We start from the raw sequence: 20,496 nt of genomic DNA on the forward strand, positions 1-20,496 counted from the left end.
ATTTTGGGAAATTATTTCTCCTAGTCACTAAGTGCTGGCCAAGCTTCAGGGTCTTCAGAAATGGTTATTTTTTCACCTGGCATGCTCTCCCTTGCTTTTTATGTCCTGAATCTTTCTGATTCTTCAGCTCTCTGCTTAAATTAAATCTCAAAGGGTATGAGCCTGATTTGCTATGTAGAGTAGCCCCTCTTCCAGATTACTTTTGTTTTTCACAGCCCCTTTCCACTTCATTCACCACAATTTGTGCAATTTAATTATATATTTATTATGACTTGTTTATTTTCTGTTTTGATCCTTAGGTTTGCAATTTCTTTAGGACCAAGACATCTTGTCTTTTTCATTCATCACTGCGCATTCAGATCTTAGTACAGTGTCTAGAAGTTAATAAGGCTGTGTAAATATTTGCTGAATTGGTGAGCCGATGAATGTGTGAATGAATGAATGATTGGTGGTAGGAGACTGTTTCCCTTTTCAATGAATTACTAAATGAAACTTTAACCATATATAAATAATCATATAATCCTTCAAAAATCGTTGTAGTTTCAAGGTTTATTTTTTTTAGGTTAGGCAATAAATTATATAATTAAGAAACATCCACATGAAATGCAATTTTAGCAAGTAATCACCAGCTCAATGACAGGGTAGTATTCTTTCAATTCATCTTGTTATTGACTTGTTCATTGACATTGAACCAGATAAGAAAATCAGGAGAATAAGAATAATATATTACTATTGGGAAACCTACTACACAATGACAATATTTAATCAATTTAATAAGCATTTTCCAAATGTAGTTTAAGAGAAGTGATTGTTTTCATAGCAATATTGGAATTTCCAAGTAATTGTAATTGCAGTAAAAAATTGATTGCTAATGAACTCTGTTTTGAGAACTAAGTAATGCACAACTACATATATTTCACAAATGTTAACTACTGTCAACTCTGTTCTGAAGCATATGTAATTCTAAGCTATTTAAATTCATTTTTCCCTTGAAATTCTTTTCTGATGTTTTGCTGGGCCTGTACCATTATTATATTATTGTATTAAAGAGTATAATCTGGCAATATTAACATAAAATACAACCTTGTAATAAGAGTGGTCTGAATGACTTTTTTTTTTCCATTTAGAAATGTAACCAGTTCATTCCTGCATGTCACCATAATAGTCATATTTAAACTGAAGAATTTGGCAGTTTTTCAGTTCACAGTTCTTAGATGTTATGTGTTTTCCCTCCCCTCTTCCTTCTTTATCTCCTTGTTCTGCCTTTCATCTAAAAGAGACACAACCATGGATTTGAACAGAATTACTAATAGTTAATAGCTATTCAATAGCTGGTAGTTACCTTCAAGTGACCTTTAAAGGTGTCCTGTTATGGCCTTTTTCTGGGTGCTCAAATTTTAGATTAACTTTACAGGAAATACACGTCCACTTTTAATGACAGGGTCCAGGTTGTTCTGATGAATGTCTGTACCCTAGCCCTGATTGACATCAGCAGGCTGTGGAGGATGACAAATTGTCAGACAACAGATCAATCTGTTTTCTCCATTAAGTAATGGGGAATGAAAGAGCAGAAGCACTGGGGGGAGGTAGTTGCTTTCTGCAGTGACCTAGAGGCCTACTAAAGATGTTTGTAAATCAAGCATGTTAGCAGTCTGTGTATACTTATTATATATGCAGTAGTGTGCATGTTTGAGTGATGAGGACTGAATACTCAACAGATACCTTCAACAATAAAACCACGAATAAAAATGAGAAGAAAGGTATTGCACAAGCTGTGAATGTAAAACTTAGTATCCCCTGACTGATGGTAAGAATATGCTGAGTTGAGAGATGTAAGGTATTAATAGAGCAATTGTAGATGTTTGAAGATTAGAAAACTGCATTAATTATTAGTTATTACTTTTTATTTTTTGCAAGTTTTTTTTTTCTTGGTTGACAATGAAGATTTATGGGAATTACTTGAATTGCAAAATTATTCTCTTGGGGTACTTTTCGCAAAGGCTGTGCTTGGAATTATCAGGCAATATGCATTTTTTTTTTAGACAATATGCATTTTATCTAATTTTATCAACTCAAAATTCCATATAAAGAGAGACCTACACAAGATCTATAGTTTTCAGGAAAATTGTAGATATTTTATAGACTCAATAATTTATGTGTCACCTTTTTATTATATGATATTCTTGTATAGAACAATCAGAATGAAAATTTGGGACTTAGGAGGGGCACCAAATGCCATAGTAATTAGATGGACTTAGAACCTGTCTTCCAAAATGGGTTTGTGTTGCCTTAGAAATGATTTTGTTTGTTCTCTTGTTTTCAAAGTGAACACATTGTAGGAGTTTACCCAAAAATCTAAATTTCTTAGGACAGAAGAAGTTATCTCTATCTGTCTAAGGGACAGGATACAATTAAGCCATAGAGACAGATTTTAGCTTGCAACCTAGGAAAATCAATCTCTTTCTTCCTTCTCTCTCTCTCTCTCTCTCTCTCTTTCTCTCCTGTTCTCTTTATTATAGACCATATACTTCTTTCTTCATATAGACCAGATGGATACTTTCAATGTCTTACTTTTTAAAACTTTTCCTCTTTAAGTGTGCGGTCACGTAGAATGAATTAAGTCTACATGGCAAATTTCCAAACCAACATTGGTTGTAACACTTACATCAAATATACAACCAGTTGGGGCCCCAAAAGTAAAAATCCAAGTATTCTGAGTTTGCCTATGACCATGTAGAAAGGGAGAGTCTTCCCAGAGAACGGGAGACATTGCTTCCACAGAGAGCTGTTTTGACAGCCTGAAAACAATTAAGTTTCTACTTTGAAGAATGTTTTTGAAAAATTCCAGTGAAAAAAATAATGTATATGGAAACTCATTTCCCATATACTTTCATTTAAGGATTTTTGGTGCCTCTGGAAAAAAAATATTGCCCTAATATAAATACAGACATTTGAGATTGCAACACATTTTTAATTATCAGAAATTTTAAGGACAAAACATTTATTTTCATCATGTATATTTATAATGGCATGCCCTGTTAATTGCAAATAAGTGAAACTGAGTCTATAAGGAAGCTCAATTTTAAAAACTTATGAATGCCACTGGTTTGGAAGTAGTAAGTTAGTCTGCACTAGTTACAGCATGGTTAAATATACATATGCATGCACACACACAAACACCATAAGCAACAAGGAGCATTGAATAATTTGTTAAATTTGCCCAGGAAAATGCTTTATTAAATTTAGGTGATGAACTATATGCTGAAATAAGTCCTTGACCTATAAATCATATAATTACAATTTCAGTATATTAAATACATCTGAAATGGATGAGGATGATAGCAATGGACCCCAATTTTGACTTGTAGAATGAAAAAAGGGATCCCAAATTAAGTTGTATCTAAATAAAGATTTGAAGCCAAGTAGACATTAGCCTAATGGATAAGGTGGGCAAGAAAGTTTTAGAGAGAGAGACCAGGTCTGAAGCTGAAAGACAGCATGGGTCATACAAGGATCAAGAAGTTGAGTAGGAGTATGAATCATATAGAAAAGAGAAGTTTAGAATATCCCTAGAGATTATTTAAAAAAATAGAGCCAGAAAGATAAATAGTCCCAATATTGAAAAATCATATTAAAGATGTTAGCCAACTATGACTTAATTTTAAGGACAATAGGCAGTCATTGAAGAATTTTCAGTAGGAAATGTATTGCATGTAAACAAAGAATTTCCTGAAAAAAAAATAATGGACATTTTTGGAAGCAGCAGAGTGTTAAGGAAGTTGCCTTAGGTGGGTGGAGTATTGTGCCCACAAATATTAATAATTCAAATATATATATTGAAAACCTAGTCTCAGGAGAATTATAGTTATTTTGTTTAACCCTGTTTTTTTCAGGATGTATTTAACTTTTGTTATTTTCATCTTATAGGTAAAAATACCGAGTTACAGGGTGATAATGTGTAGCCCCTCATTACACAGTTTCCAGGGTGAGCAGGATATAAAACTCAAATCTTTAACTCCACATCTAGACCTTTCTCTTACCTACTGTCACACTCTTAGCCAAATGCAAGAAGCTGAATCATTTAACCCAAGGATAATTGATCCAAATTTCAAATTCAAGTGGATGTATGTCAGTTTTATTAAGCCAAGATGACTTGCTTTTAGCAACCAAGGATTTTTGCATTATTTGCAATTTCTGGATATGGACTTATAACCATAGCCTGCTTTTTCTCCCCAGTTGTAAAATTATTCCCATTTACCCTGCAGAATGTCTATATGTTTATGCGGTTACAAATCTACAAATTCTTCTCTTCACTCTAATAATATATATTTCAGCAATCTTCAAGGCCTTTCTTATACAGTCCTAGTTCTGGGACCTACTGGTTTTATTGGATTACTCCAGCACTAACATTATACTGTAGGCCTGTACATTAGAATGATGTATCATAGTAATTCTAATGCAGTTATTCTAGTATGATTTAGGTTGTAATCCTAAAGCATTATCTAGATATAACACTAAAGCAATCTCTGAGGAAATTTTGTTCATTCCAGCCAGGGAAGGGAAAGTCCGATTTCATGCATGAATTATTAAATATATACTTAAAGGTGTAGCAGCCCTTTTAATTTGGTAAAGATCATTGTCTTAATTGGTAAAAATGACAAATGACCTAATGCTTGCAGTATCCAGATCCAAGGGAAACAAAAGAAAAGGAAGCAAAGAATGCAAACTTGGCCTAGAACTGAGCTGTGTCTCAGTAAGAAGTGGAAAAAAATTCTAGCACTTGCTTGACAAAACTACCAATTAGTGTCCTACTCTATGGAAGAGATCACAAATTTGAAGGGATTTCTGCATAATTAAGGGATGTAAACATAGTCACTTTTATAAAACACTGCTCACAGAAAATAATGTGTCAGACTCCTCTAAGCAATTGAACATGCTATTAAAGCAGATGAAAAACCTAGTGGAACAGTACTTGCTTGTATTAAGATGGAAACACCTATGGTCCCCAGCTTTTAGAGCTTATAATTTCAACTTGGTGACATTTATTTTATCATAGTTTAACCAAATATTAGTAGAATTCAAGGCGGAGAGCAACTTCTGTTGCATACCCTGACCCTCAAAGATGATTCAATCATCCCCACAGCTCTCTGACTCTATTTTCTTTAGAATAGTAGGTGCAATAAAAGAGAATTAGTAAGTCACTGAAATATAAATAAGCAATATAGAACATTCAGGCCCCCAAATATATAGAAATCAGATGTTGTGGGTTTAAAAAAATATATATATATATATATTTCAGAGAGAGAGAGAAAGAGGGAGGAGGAAGAGAGAGAGAATCTCCAGCACAATCCCTCCTGAGCAGAGTCATGGGGCTGGATCTCAGGACCCTGAGATCATAACCTGAGCTGAAATCAAGAGTCTGGAAGCTCAGAGACTGAGAAACCAGTCACCCCTGTGGTTTGTTTCTTTTCTTTTCTTTTTTTTTTTTTTTTTAATCTTCTGTAGTTTGTTTCTTTTGTCTGTTTGCTTTTGTTTTGATTTGTTTTGTTTGCTTGTTTTTTACTTTTGCAGTACAGATGGAGGTTGTAGATGTGAGTCTGTAGAGCTACAGTCCTCACAAAGTCTGAACGACTATGATAGGAAAACTTACAGGGTGGTTTTCCCCATCTCTTTATTATAAAAACTTTTAAAAAATCAGAAATCAGAAAAGTTTAAAGAATAGTACTATAGACATTCCTATATGCCCCACTTCAATTTAACAATAGTTGGAATGCCTACTTATTTGCTTTTATCTCTGTCCAGACCCATACTTACACACAGAGCTAGTTATTTTTGTTGCTGAACTACATGAAAATAAGTTGCAGCTATCTTTACACTTATTCCTAAATACTTCATTATGTATATCCTAAGGAAAATGACTTTCTCCTATGTAATTAACTAGGTATATAATGAACACAATTAAGAAAATTAACAATAATTAGTTAGGATCACCAAAAATGTATACAAAATTCAAAATTTCTTGATTATCTTTGATTTATTTTCTGAATCAGAATTCAATCAAGGCCCACATATTATATTTTTAATTAATAAATTTTATTATTTTAGAAGAGTTTTAGTTTTATTTATTTAGTTTTAAAGATTTTATTTATCTATTCATGAGAGAGAGAGAGAGAGAGAGGAGAGGCAGAGACACAGGCAGAGGGAGAAGCAGGCTCCATGTAGGGAGCCCGATGGGGGATTCATTCCTGGGACTCCAGGATCATGCCCTGGGCGGATGGCAGGCACTAAATCGCTGAGCCACCCAGGAATCCCCCAGTTTTAGTTTCATAACAAATTTGAACAGAAAACACAGAGAACACATATTTTACAAATAAATATATTTTATCAGTTTCTCTTAATCTCTTTTAAACTAAAACCTACCCCGACCCTCAACAACATTGCCTTTTGAAGGAACCAAGCAGTTACAGAATGCCCTAGTATGGATTGGTCTGATTTCCAGTGGTGTTATGTAATATATCACTCTATCTACCTTATATTCTATGAACAGAAAAATAGCACTAACTTCGTTATATTCTTAAATTCCTCCTCTCCCTCAATACTACTTTCTTCATAGGAGATATTTTATAATTGCATCAAATCAGGAGGCACACATGTCAAGTGGTCATGGTATTATTGATGGTAAGTTGGATCACTTGTTTAAAGTGACAACCTATATGTTTCCTCATTTTAGAAGTTTTTTCCCTGTGTGGTTTACAAATATTCTCTAGGGTGACAATTTTGGCACTGTGGGAATATCTTTTCCCCCAAGATCTTTTTAATCTAATGGTTTTCAACGCACTGATGAACCATGTCTGAAACAAAGTGGGGTTGCATATTGGTAATTTAATAATTCTGTCATTTTTTTACATTTATTTGCTGGCATTACTCTGTAAAGAAGAGCCTTTCCTGATGAACACTTTATGATTCTTAAATATAAAGTATCAGTTGTTACTTTGAAAAAAAGTGTTGAGGGATTTGTTACCTACTATTAACATGAGGGGTAGATGAAATGGGGGTGGAGTGGGGGAAGATTTACTTTTCCTTATAACATTTTTATTGTCTTACAATAAATTGAACATACATAAATGTTGTGATTAAAATTAAGGAACATTGGAAATTAATTCTCAAATTTCAAGTGTTAATTACTTGTCTTGGGAATAAAAATTTACATTTTTTGAGAACTTGGTGTTTGTAAATTGACAGTTTGTATATTAACAGCTCTCCTTGCAAGTAGAGATCACCATTTTGAGGAGAGAGAGTATGTAAGAAGATATATATGATTAAATATATTGCTAAATATTTAATTGCTGAATAAGTTTCAGAGCCAGGATGAGAACCTAAATATTTCTCCCCCTTCAAGAATGCTTTGCTTTTTACATTGTTTCTTATTAACTCTCTTCCATAGAGTCGTAAGTTTCACATTCTGTACATCAAACTTTCCATTGCATAGAACAGAAGTAGATTTGGAATCGATTGAAAGAAAGTAGATTTGATTAGTGTTTTAAAATATACTCAGAATTTTGTTTTTATTCAGTGTGGTAAGGCCAACAAACCAGGAGACTATTGTGACTGAAAAGAATAATTTGTTACAATTCCCAAGAGAAAGGAGCATGCCACACTACTTAGGGTCACATAGGAGGGAAGCAGCAATAGGCAGGAGTCAGAGGAGCAAGGCGTGACCGAAGATATTTTTTATGATTTTCAAAGGAAGAAAAGGGGAAAACAGGGTAGGCCACCTGAACAGAATTAGGATGAAGTAGTGAATAATTCCAGTGGTGTCTGTACTATATGGGCAGTTGCCAGTTGTCCCATATCTGACCCTGGGGAGATTTAGGGCTGGGGGGCAGTGTCCTAGGATTGTAGGAGGCTGATAAGAGGATGCAGATTGGGGAAGGTTATTTGAGATTGGTTGATTTGCTGAGGGGCACCTGAGCGGCTCAGTCGGTTAAGCAATCGATTCTTGATTTCAGCTCAGGTCATGATCTCAGGGTGGTGAAACTGAACCCTGCATTGGGCTCCGCTCCAGGTGTGAAACTGCTTATGTCTCTTTCCCTCTCCCTTTCCCCTTTCCCACCCCCCACACGTGCTCTCTCATATAAAATAAAATAAAATAAAATAAAATAAAATAAAATAAAATAAAATAAAATAATAAATAAAATATAAAATAAATAAAATAAAATAATAAAAGGCACCCTTACTGGAAAGTTGTTTGTTATCTCTAGGAGTTAGCTATCTGTGAGAGGGGCAGCCCATGCCTGAGTCTGCCCAGCCTCAAATGTCAAGATATCATAAAATAGAGAAAATAAAAAAAAACATCGTTAATAGAATTAGTGATAGACATTGTCCAAAAGTTAAGAAACTATGTATATGCATGAGTTAGATTTCCCTGTAAAGTCATTTAATATTATGAGATTATCACTGTAATAACAGCCATAATGAATATGAACTTACTATAAATCATATAGCAATTAAGAAACTTTAAACCCTATTTCATATTAGATGATTTCTCTATGTAAAGGACTGGATTTTGTTTTTAATCAATACAAAAGCGTAAGATATATTTACACAAAAGTATATTAGGAAATCGTTGCCAGTTATGTAAAACTAATTTTATTTTTAGGGAAATCTAAATATTTCTATGAAAACAACAATTTTTAGCATAGTTTGGCCTACTGTACTGAATACTAGCATATGGATCTTAGATGTTCCAATGCTTTAATTATTAAAAAAGTTTATATGACATTTTTATATATCTATATTTTTATATATATAAACATACATATACATTTTATACATATACATAAAGATATATAGTCTGTGTACCATATGAGCATTTTGTATAGTCTATAATATTGTCATGATACAGTGATGTTATTTGCTCCAAAACAAAAAAGTATTTATTACACTTCTTATTCCCATTGTATCTATTAATTTTAGTAGCAATCCTGTTATTGGCCTAGAGTGACAGTTCTACATTTATCAGATGTCAGTGGTAATGATATAAGATTTACAAGATATTAGGTGACTTCCATCTGGGTAGCACTGGAGCATCTGCCAATACATATGATCAAGCAGAGGACACAGACACTAAGTGCTGAAAAGCAGCAGTCTGACTCTCATCCTGTTGGATAAACAGAATATTTTTGGCTCCACCAACATATCAGTGGAATTAAAATAAATTTATGGCAAACAATTTAGTGTCTAAAAATAGTTACAACTTCATTTTTAACACCTACAATATTAATATGGAAATGACAGATGATAAGAAATCGCTTTTTGGTACTTAAATTCTACCATTTACTAGGTGTATGATAAGCTTCAGAATATCTTCTGCTCTGGATAGCCATTTCTCCAGAAAACTGACTAGCTCATGATCACTGAGGTCAGGTTTCCCCATTAAGGTTTCCACATGCCAGTTAATCAGTTTTGTTTTGTTTTTGTGTTTAATATTTTATGACCTATGTCTTCCACACTCCAGTTTTGTCTAAAAAGAGGATTCAAAAACACATGGATAGATTAACAGAAATTTACCATCTCTGTTATTTACTTTTTGGGCTTATCTCTATTTATTAGTTAGACTTAACCTTATTAAAATAAAAAATACATACTTGCTTTCAGAAATGCATAAGCATGGGGATAAAAATATGGAGAAGGCAATCAAAAGAAAGATACTATTTTTTTAAAAATAGGAAAATAGATCAAAACTAATGGCAAGATAGTTACATAGAAATTCAATTTATGAAGTATTTGACCACAAACTGGGATGGTATATTTTCACAAAGTTAGACGGTAACTGTCTTTTTTATGAGAAGTATAGCACCACTAACTTGTAAATAGTGTACAGGTGTCCCTTGAAAATGCTTTCTAAATACTTTGAGTTATTGACCAATAGTGCAAGTAAGTAGAAATGGCACTTAGAAAAAAATTTTTAAAAATTATTGGTTAAGTAGTAGGGGATCCCTGGGGGGCTCAGCAGTTTAGCGCCACCTTCAGCCCAGGGTGTGGTCCTAGAGACCCAGGATCCAGTCCCACATCAAGTTCCCTGCATGGAGCCAGCTTCTCCTCTGCCTGTGTCTCTGCCTCCCTCTCTCTCTCTCTCTCTCTCTCTCTCTCGTAAAAAAATAAAATCTTAAAAAAAAAAACGTTAAAAAAGTATTGGGTAATTAGTAAATGATGAGTCTTTTGAAATATATTTTCCTGTGGAATTTGTTTGTTCAAGGAATATATTCTATTAAAATAGTGTAAATTTCACTGTAGTCAAACATAGATACAAGCCAGCTTTATCGATGGCCTCTGCAAACCCATAGGTACCCTATGTGTCTCTTCTCATTATGGTCTTGCACGGTCCCTTACCTCATGGTGGCAACATGGCATAAGGGAAGAATGAGATAATTTTAGCCAGAGCATGTGGACTTGAATCTCAGCTTTCCCTTGATATTCTGGTTGTATTTTAGGCAAATCCTTTTACTTCTTTTCCAGGCTTCAGAAACTCTTTCTTGTGCACTAGTTCTCTCTCTCTTTTATCATGGACAAAATTTGGGAAGCACTGTGGTGTTGCCAAATGTATGAGTTTTGTAGCTAGCCCTGCTCTATCCTTCTGTCACTTTATAACTATTGGGACTTAAGCAAAGTGTTTAATCTTTTTGAGCCTCTATTTCCTCATCCTCATGGAGATAATGATCCCAACATTTGAGATTGTACACAGGATTAAACATTTTTAAAATATGTGGCACACAGCAAGTACTTGCTGAATGAAAGTAGAGGTTGCTGATACTGTATGTGTCATTATTGCCATTATTAATGCCATTTTATTTTTATTCAAGATATTACTAGCTTTCTCTTCTTAACCTTGAGTATATTAAATATTTCATGTGACTTGTTATCTGAGAAAAACCTTGGAGCCTATATAGTTTGGCAGTGTTACTACCTTAGGCAACAAGATTTACAGTATATAAAATATGTATCTGAGTAGTCCTTTGTGAAGCAAACAAGGGGCCAGGATCCCTATCTGGAGGATAGAGATTTCCTCATTAAATGTGTAGAAGCATCTGAAGCCAATCAGTAGAACCCAGGATATCTAAAAAATATGTTTTGAAAAATACTAGTCTAGTCTTAAAGTCTTATTGTATAGATAGTGAAATTGATTCAGAGGTGTAAAATGATTAACCCTAAATCCTACAATTGATTACTATTAAAACTGATATTAGATACAAATATTGCTAGCTCTTAGTCAAGGATACCTGCTTCTATTTTATAGTGTCTCTCTACCATGGACTTTTGTCTTCATATTCACCAGCAACATTTCATGTTATCACTTTATGCTAACTCAAATATGCATATAGACCAGACTTTTATTCCTTCTGACATAAGAAACAAGTATAGAGAAGTTAAGATCTTAAGAGACTAGAATACAACCACTTTATCTAGAAATATTTTATTTAAATAAATAACATAGCACCAATTGATATAACCACATTGTCTTAATAATAACAATCATGAATTAAAACATATTTTGCCAATTGTACATCATCTACTTTATTCATAGGAAATATATAGAGGAATCATGAAGCTAGAAAAATCTCACATAACATAAACTGATATGTTTCATCACTGTATTATAATCCGTATTCAGAATCATCAAGAAAGAGAAACATGATAGAGCAAGAAAACATGAAATCCTGGACATCATGTAGACATCTTCTTAAATCCTATTTCTTTTCCTTTTTTGGTGTATGTGTGCCTATATTATATTTCTTTGAGCTTTAGTCTCTAGTTCTGTAAAATGGAACAAATAACACCTACTCATCAGATGTAATATAAGAATTAATTGAGATTTTGCAATGTAGTTAAATAACATAAACACTAAATCATCAGTTAGTTTCCTTTATTGTTCCCTGAAAGGGACTGATATTGGAAAATCCTAAAATGAAAAGATAGGTGATAAAGACTGTATGTGCACTGGTCAGTTCATGTGAACAAAGTCCAGTGGTTTTTCTATAACTTGTATTTCACATTCAAAATATCTTTTTTTAAAAAGATCTTATTTATTTATTCATGAGAGACACAGAGACAGAGATACAGGCAGAGGAAGAAGCAGGCTCCATGCAGGGAGCCTGACGTGGGACTCGATCCTGGTCTCCAGGATCAGGCCCTGGGCTGAAGGCAGACGCTAAACTGCTGAGCCACCTGGGGATCCCGCATGTTCAAAATATCTTGAATATGAAATGTATTTCATATTTATTTTATTGTTTTGCTGTAATATTTGTTTTACTCAATTTAAGCCCATTTTACCATTTTTGTTGAGATACTCTTTTCTCATATCTTGTAAGAAATTACTTTAATGATGATGTAAAAGCTAAGAAAACTTCTTTAAGGCTTTATCTTTTTTACTTATGTGCATTTTATTAGGAAGACTTAAAACATCTCCAAAAGAGCAGAGAATTGAATGGCAAATTCTCATATCACCAAAAGCCAGATTTTTAAATTACCAAGATTTTGCCACATTTAATTAATGGAAGTGTTTTCTTCTTTGTTAATTTTTCTTTGATGAAGTATCAAAAAGCAAGTTCCCTATGCCATCGCCATAACTACTTCAGTTTTCATCTTTAAAAGTATGAGTAGTCTAAAATAGTCTTTAATAGTCACAAAGACATTATTATACCTAAGGACATTGATGCCTAAGAATATTAATCCTTGTTAATTTACATAAGCGGTCTTGAAAGTAAGAGTAAATTTTTTCTATGTTGGACTCTATTCTGCAATTACATTGAATCACGTCAGAGGCTTAAAAGATTACTTTATACCCATCTAAATGAAAATAAATATTTATGGCCCTAAAAATACATAAAATATTCATGGCAGAACAAAATATTAATTTATAGAATATCATGTTTAATAAATCATTAGCCATTTTTTTAAAGTATGTGTATACAATCCAACACATCATAAAAATATTGAATGCAAAATATTTTATTGATAACTTAGGGTATTTTGCCTTTGATTGATATGATTCACAGACAAACATTTAAGTCATGCTTATGCTCACTTTATGTTCAGTAGCCTATTGGTTTGATTTATTGAAAAAAATCAGTAACATATCTACTTAACAGTACTACTAGGAATTCTGACTTCTGAAAGCATTGGTTATGGCTATCTAATTATTTTAGCTTCATGAATGCCCTTATTGCACCATGTAAAATCATCATTACAAGAGCATTTGGGTAAAACCTGTGTTCAGATAGCATTTCTTTTTTTTTTTTTTTTCAGATAGCATTTCTAATGATGTTTCCTCTAACAGGCAGCATTAGGCCAGGAAAACAAAGATATTCTATATTTTCCATTAATGAAGGATTTTAACATAAGAAATTAAAGAATTACACAACCATTAGAAGTTCTGTGAGAGCAAAGGACAGGGAATCCTGTGCTGAGGATTTCAACTTCTGGAAGCAATGTGCAGCTCTCAAGAACATCTCCCTAAGCAGCTGGAAACACAAGAATCTCATAGAGAATCTTTCAAGCAACTCATGTACAAGCTACTTTGAACACTCTAAACCACCACTAAGCATGTGATGGTCCAGGAGCCACTGCTTAGGCAGTTGATGTAAGTAATTGATGGTAACATTCCTGGAAGCTACCGGGAGCTTAGAGTCTGCCATAGGCCCATGTCTCTGCCTTCTTGCCTCCAGAGAATAATGGCCTCCCCTTTTTTGGTCTTTCAGTCTCACATGAGGGTATCTCATTGGCATATTCTAAACTGGAACCATATGCAGAGGAACATTCTAGAAATGTAATCCTTTGTCCATTCTTCTAGGAAGGAGTGGTGATGATAGTGAGTTGACAACACATACACATAGGCCTTTGGTAGAGTAGTCTGTTGTTTTTCTTTCTACTTTGGTTTATCTTATTGAATATGCATTCCTTCTGAAAAGTTCTTGGGTGAATACATGATAGAGAATAAACCAGACATGGGAATTAATTTTTTCCTTGATTTTTAGAAATCATTTAGTGACATAAGATAGTGTAAAATAGCATTGAAGTTATGAGATATAGGCTCTGGCTTGGCTTGGTCATGTAGGGTCATTCATATGACCTTATGTTAGTCACTTAACCTAAGATTTGATTGGTTCATCTATTAATTAAGGATAGTCAGACCTGTTTGCTATCAGCTGTTAAAATTGGTTGCTTTAGGAATAACACAAGCAATATGTGTTTATACTATGTCACACAGGTGTCAGAGAAATGAATGATTGATTTCCTTTCCAGTGGTTGCAAGGTACAACAATGTACACATAGAGAAATCCTCTGGAAATCAACAATCAATCACATTGTCCAAAACAGTTTCTAGCCTTCAGAAGGTTTCTCTCCCCAGCCTCTGGAAGACTAGCTTCTGATTATTTTTAAAACCACTTGTTTATATCATGGATGTAAAAGGAATGAGTGTCAGGATACTATCTTTATTCTCCTTTTTGGCTTATCTTAAAAAAATTGAGGAAAACACCTGCTTGGTCTCAGGCTAAGCATGGACAGTCATTTATTTCTAACTTTATTATTCACTGAGTAAACATATGAGGAGAAATGAGTTTTACTAAGTGAGAAATAGACTGAGGAAATAGTTAAGTGACATATGAGCCACTATAAACAGACTATATAAGGGACAGCGATACTCAGAAAATCTATGACTGCATATAAGAATGACCTCCAGTACTTTCCACGAGTCCTCTGTGATGTGATGCACCAAGTCATCTGTCTAGAGACTATCTTTCAAGATGCAGTCACAGTGCTGTACTTCCTGAAGTGATGCCATCTTCTTCTGGAGGCTCCCTTTCTCAGTATCCTGGGAGAACTATCCAGAGAAGCATGCAGACTCTCCTCTATCTTACCTCTTATTTCTAATTCTTAAGTCTTAGAGAAATTGCTTCCTACAGATTCCTGTTACTCAGAAATGTGTTTCTAGTAAAATAATTTTAGTCATTATAAGGTTTTATAAGGGAAGAATGTTTCGAGAAATTTCTTCTTTGTGCCATATAAATAAGTGCACCAATCAAATAAACACATATAAAAATGAAAAATACTTGGCTACCCTCCAGTGTCATAGGAGTAGGGAAGGGAAAACACAATATATATCTTGATAAGTTTTTCTACAGTGTCTACTGGAAGAGAAATTATGAGAGTGGGAGTTTCTGCCAAGAGATGGTATAGTGAGGATCAAAATTAAGGCGGAAAAGATAATTATCACATGATATAATCATCAACAGATTTAGATAAGTGGAAAAAGAGGGCAAAAGAGAGGAAGGAATCAGGATGAGAATATGACTGATTTAGTGTGGATGTGCTAAGATTGGTTTTCTTTCTCTCGGAAAACATGAATAAAAATATATATCCCCATGAATATTTCATTGAGTAAATAAATGTATGACCATGTTTTGAACCATGGTTTATTTTTTACATTGTATATATGGAGAATCTACATTCTACCGTGGTCTTATATATGGGAAAGATTCTGAGTGCTGCAGGCCCAGGGCACATATTCTGGTTGCTTTTCATACTGCCACCAAATGCCCTTCATGGAAACTGGTGATTCTCAAATCTTTGATCTTGTTTCAGCTTTTGAGGGTGCAAAGACAAGGCACTTCTTAAATAATGCAGCCAGTGCAATCTCCTAGACAAATGGCAAATTAATCAGTCTCTAAATCCTTGTTTTTTGAAGACTTGTGCATTTTTAAAGAAGACAGAGTAATTGTTTAGTGACTTGGTGCCATTGATTTTCATTATGGATGGTGTTGGCTGGGTCTGTGTCAGGTCATCAGGGAGACATAGCCTTTGCATAGCTAAATAAAATGGGAGGGGAAGGCACTTCTTATTTCATATTCACGAGAAGAAACTCTAATCCTTGAAGTTTTACATGACCTTCCTTTAGGAACAACTTTTGCCCATTGCGTGATTTTCAGGAAATGACAAAAATCTCTCAGCACGGATATGAGCAGGATGTCTTGCCTTCAGTGGTGCCAAAAAAACAAAAACAAAAACAAAAACTAAACTCCTCACCCGGGACAATTTTAAAGAAAGACTAGCCTAAAACAATATGAACAAGATGATTTAAAATTTTCTATTGAAATCCATAGTGAATTTCATGGCTGTGATTGAACATGTTTGGAATAGAACACTCAAATCAAATGAACACTATTTGCTTCAGCTGACAGAGAGAGCAGAAGTTTTGTGTTCTCAGAAGTTCCATTTAAGCTAGGTTTTCTGCTATTTTATGAAGGTGTAACCAAAAATTCTATCTATTGATGCTAAATTGGTTATAGTTAAAATGCCTCTTGCCAGTCCCAAGATAACTATCCTTTCTGACATTTCCTAGATGGGATCTCAGACATTCGACTTGGACATGAAATTATTTAAAATTTATAACCAAATTTCTCTCATCCCTCTTCATTTTGCTGAAAAGTTGGTTAAACTTTATTCACTGTTGATTCAGTTTTTTTCTTTTAAACATAACCAACCTTAAGTATTTATTCCCCAGCCTCTAATTTATTTAGTGCGTATAGACTTTGGCATCAAAGTTTCTGTAAATGAAGTGTTTTCACAGGCTTCAATCTTTTTGAAATAAAATCTATAATTTTTTTTTTTGCTTCACAATGGCTGCTGCTTTTTTTTCCACAACAAATCACGCAGTTGTCATATTGTGACGACTCATTGAATTACTCCAAAGAGAAGTGTGACTCTGAAAGGATTTTTGCCTTGATTTTTTTTTTTAGATATATACTATAGAAATTCCTTTTTTAATGATAAGTAAATGATTTGAGTCAGTGAGCTGTTACACAGCTCAGTAAAAGAAAAGGAGCTAAGCTTTACTGGAATGAGGTGTTTATGAGATTTGGCTCTTCTAATCTGTGTGATAATTTTCTTCTAAATATAGTAATCAATAGATATTAAATAAACATATCAATTAAGGACGTATTAAGATCATTCTCAGATAATGGCAAGGGAATCTTATTAGACAGGATGTTACAATATTGCAGAAAAATTGACAGGTAATTTAAGAGTCTGCAAAGGTTTTTGATTCATTGACTAAATATGCCTTAAGAGTTTAATTAAGACCTATTTAGAAGACCATATTTAATGCTTTAACCATACTTAATGATTTAACTGTATTTAATGCTTTTTGTGTTATCCATATCATAATAACATTCACAAATATCAAATAATGATTGTGTTCTTTTTATCAGGTCAATGAGGGTGAGAGTGAATATTATTTTGGCTACCCATTTGAATGTTGTTATCCAGAGAGGAAAGTAAACATTGGGATTTCTACCTGAAATGTCTAATCTCCAATATGTTCTTAGTAGTACCAAATTTTCATGATAAAGGATGACTTTTTTTTTCTTCTTCCTTTGATCAATTACCATTTCAGGAAATCTCTCAACTAAGCACAGGCAGATATTTTTTTGGGAAATGGGGAAGGTAGACCCTAATTTTGTTTGCTTCCAAGTTTTCTTGTGTATTCACATTTTACTCTTAGGTTTAATGTTATAACTCCTTTTGTCACCTTAGTTGCAAATTTTTGTCCTGCCTGATATGAGAAAATAATTTGTAAGTATCCCCAGCAATCAATATAATAGTTATGATATCAAGTACTTTATGACACAATTCCTGTGTTCTTTATTTTCTTTTTTTAAGATTTATTTATGTATTCATGAGAGAGACAGACTGAGAGAGGGAGGCAGAGACACAGCCAGAGGAAGAAGCAGGCTCCTCACAGGGAACTCGATTCAGGACTCAATCCCGGATCCCGGAATCATGACCTGAGCCAAAGGTAGGTGCCCAACTGCTGAGCCACCCAGCAGTTCTTTATTCTTTATTCTTAATAATAGATTAAGAATGTGTTTTTTATTCTTCATAATAGATTGCAAACATTTGTATTATCTGAGGGAGAGAGAGGAATAGAGAAGGAGGGGAAAAGGAAGAGAAAAAGGGAAAAGTAATAGAACAGTGAAAATTGGAGGGGACCCACTTTGCATTTCTCTGCTTAGCAATATGCAAGTGTAATTAGAAGATTATTGAATAAACTCAGAATGAATTGACAACCTTAAAACCACAAAGAGGGGCACTGCACTGGCTCAGTTGGTAGAACATTGACTCTTGATCTCAGGGTTGTGAGTTGGAGCCCCATGTTAGGTGTAGAACTTATGTAACGAAAACAAAACAAAACAAACAAAACACTGATAATGCTGTGGTATTTTCTTACATGGATGATAATATCCAAGGTTCATTTGAGTTTGGAATTCAACTAATAGACAAGATGGAAGAGAGGGTTCTCTCTATCCTGTTGTTGAATATGTTTAATTTTATTGGAAATACATGAATGAGAATATGTAGTGAAAATACTAGCATCCATCACTTCACTTCCACAAGAGGTATTTATCTTTTCTAAAAGATACATCTATATAGAAAATAGTGGTATAAATTTAATGCTGGTAATTGATGATATAAATTACCTATTGCTGATTTACTGGAATAAAATTGAGAATATATGTATTTCTATATACATATCCATATGCTCTGCATTCTATGTATGTATTTAAATATATTTAGAGGTCTTGGTTATAGGGCAAAAATGGCCTCAGAGATCTTATAGGAAGCAGGTCTTTCTGTGCCTGAGAAAAATTATTGATATAGTTTTGTCAAAAATTGAGGCCTAGACACGAGGAGAAAGCCAGGAAGTAAGCACACTTAAAGAGCTGAAGTATCAGACTAGAATCGAAACCCTGAAGCTGAGGTCTAGAGGATGAGTTTAGGACCATAAAATATGAAAGTAATTATCTAGTTTCATTGTAGATGTTATAATTTTTACAAGTTGCTAAGACCCACAGACAGGAATAATCTGAATTTTCAGGGCTGGAGACCACTTGGAGAGATGGCACTGGAAAAAAAGAGAGATTAAGTATTTGGGTATTCTGAGGTCAAGTAAAATATCTGAAAGACCCAATAAATAGTGTATGTGTGTGTAAATATATATATATAGATAGATAGATAGATAGATATCGATATATATCGAGAGAGACAGTTGACTAGAGCTACCTTTTTCTTGTCTTTAGATGAATCTACTTTTTTAGTAAATTTCAATTATATGCTACTTACTAGTCTCTATTTTAAAACCATATGCTCTTTGAGGATAATGCCCATTAATCATCTGATTAATGTGATTCACTTAAAGTGAGTTATTGTGATTTATTTATATGACTAAATGTTCAAGTTCGGAGAAAAAAGTGAGTTTCAAATTCCTGAAATTTCATTTATTAGTGTGAATGTATGCAATTTAATTGGCCTCTCTGAAAATATTATTGCTAAGTTTACCTTGCAGAATTGTTGTATTAGAAAGAATGTAAATAAAAAGAATTGCATTGCATTCAGTTCATAATACATGTTTAATATGTGGTACATATATTGAACATACATAGTGTCTGGCCCCTGGAAGACACTTCATGCTTCTTTAAATATATTTAATTCACCAAATGTCTTAGTTTGAGTTCCCCTAAAATTAGAGTTGGAGACAAATCCCCCTTGAGAGTAGAGATGGATTTAATTCCCTTGAACTTCTGGGAGAAGCAGATTCCTGTGGACTTGAAACAAGTCATGGGGCAGAAATACATAGAACATCCTCAGGAAAAGCCTAGCAATATATTAGAATTGTCTACTGCCACAATGCTGAAATCACAGCAGGCTTTAGTGGACATGGAGCACAGCACAAAAGGGGTCTCTATAACAAATAAGTCATGACATTCATGCTTAGAATTTCAAAAGCATAGAATAAATATTTGGAGGAGGAAGACATCTTTTCTGCTTTATATTTGTATTCTGCATGCCTCACACAGTTCCTGGCACATATTAATACTTCCGAAGACTTGTTGATTTAAAGTACATTAATCTGCTGGTAGTTTTCCTAGAGAACTGCTAACAGATATATGCTGAAATTTTAGAGTAAAGGTCAGTGTACTGTATTCTTTTTAATTAGCTCAGCATATTACTTCATTGTTGAAGTAATCCTTAAAACTCAGTTTTTAATTACTATCTTAATATCTTTTTGGATTGTCTAAATGTAATACTCTTTGCAGGTATCAATAGTAAAAAACAACAGTATTATAGACCATAAAACATCTTTTGTGATTATATAGATGCTATTTTATAGTGTAGTTATAATGGATTCATTTTCATGCGAACCTGCAAATACCAAAATGCCATTTAACAGAAAACAATTGAAAACGCTCTCTCTTGAGAACAAGAGTTGTTTGTACCAGCTATAAGGTAATATCTTTCTTCACTTTAAGTATACTTTAAATAAAAAGTCTTCCCCAAAGGTGTCTATACAGGATAATTTTATTTTAACTCTGACTTTAAGATTAATTTTTATTTGTCATTATTTCTATCATCTTTGATATTAAAGTATTAAATTATAAT

Source organism: Canis aureus, chromosome 10 (genome assembly GCF_053574225.1).
Source record: "Canis aureus isolate CA01 chromosome 10, VMU_Caureus_v.1.0, whole genome shotgun sequence".
Classification (NCBI taxonomy): Eukaryota; Metazoa; Chordata; class Mammalia; order Carnivora; family Canidae; genus Canis; species Canis aureus.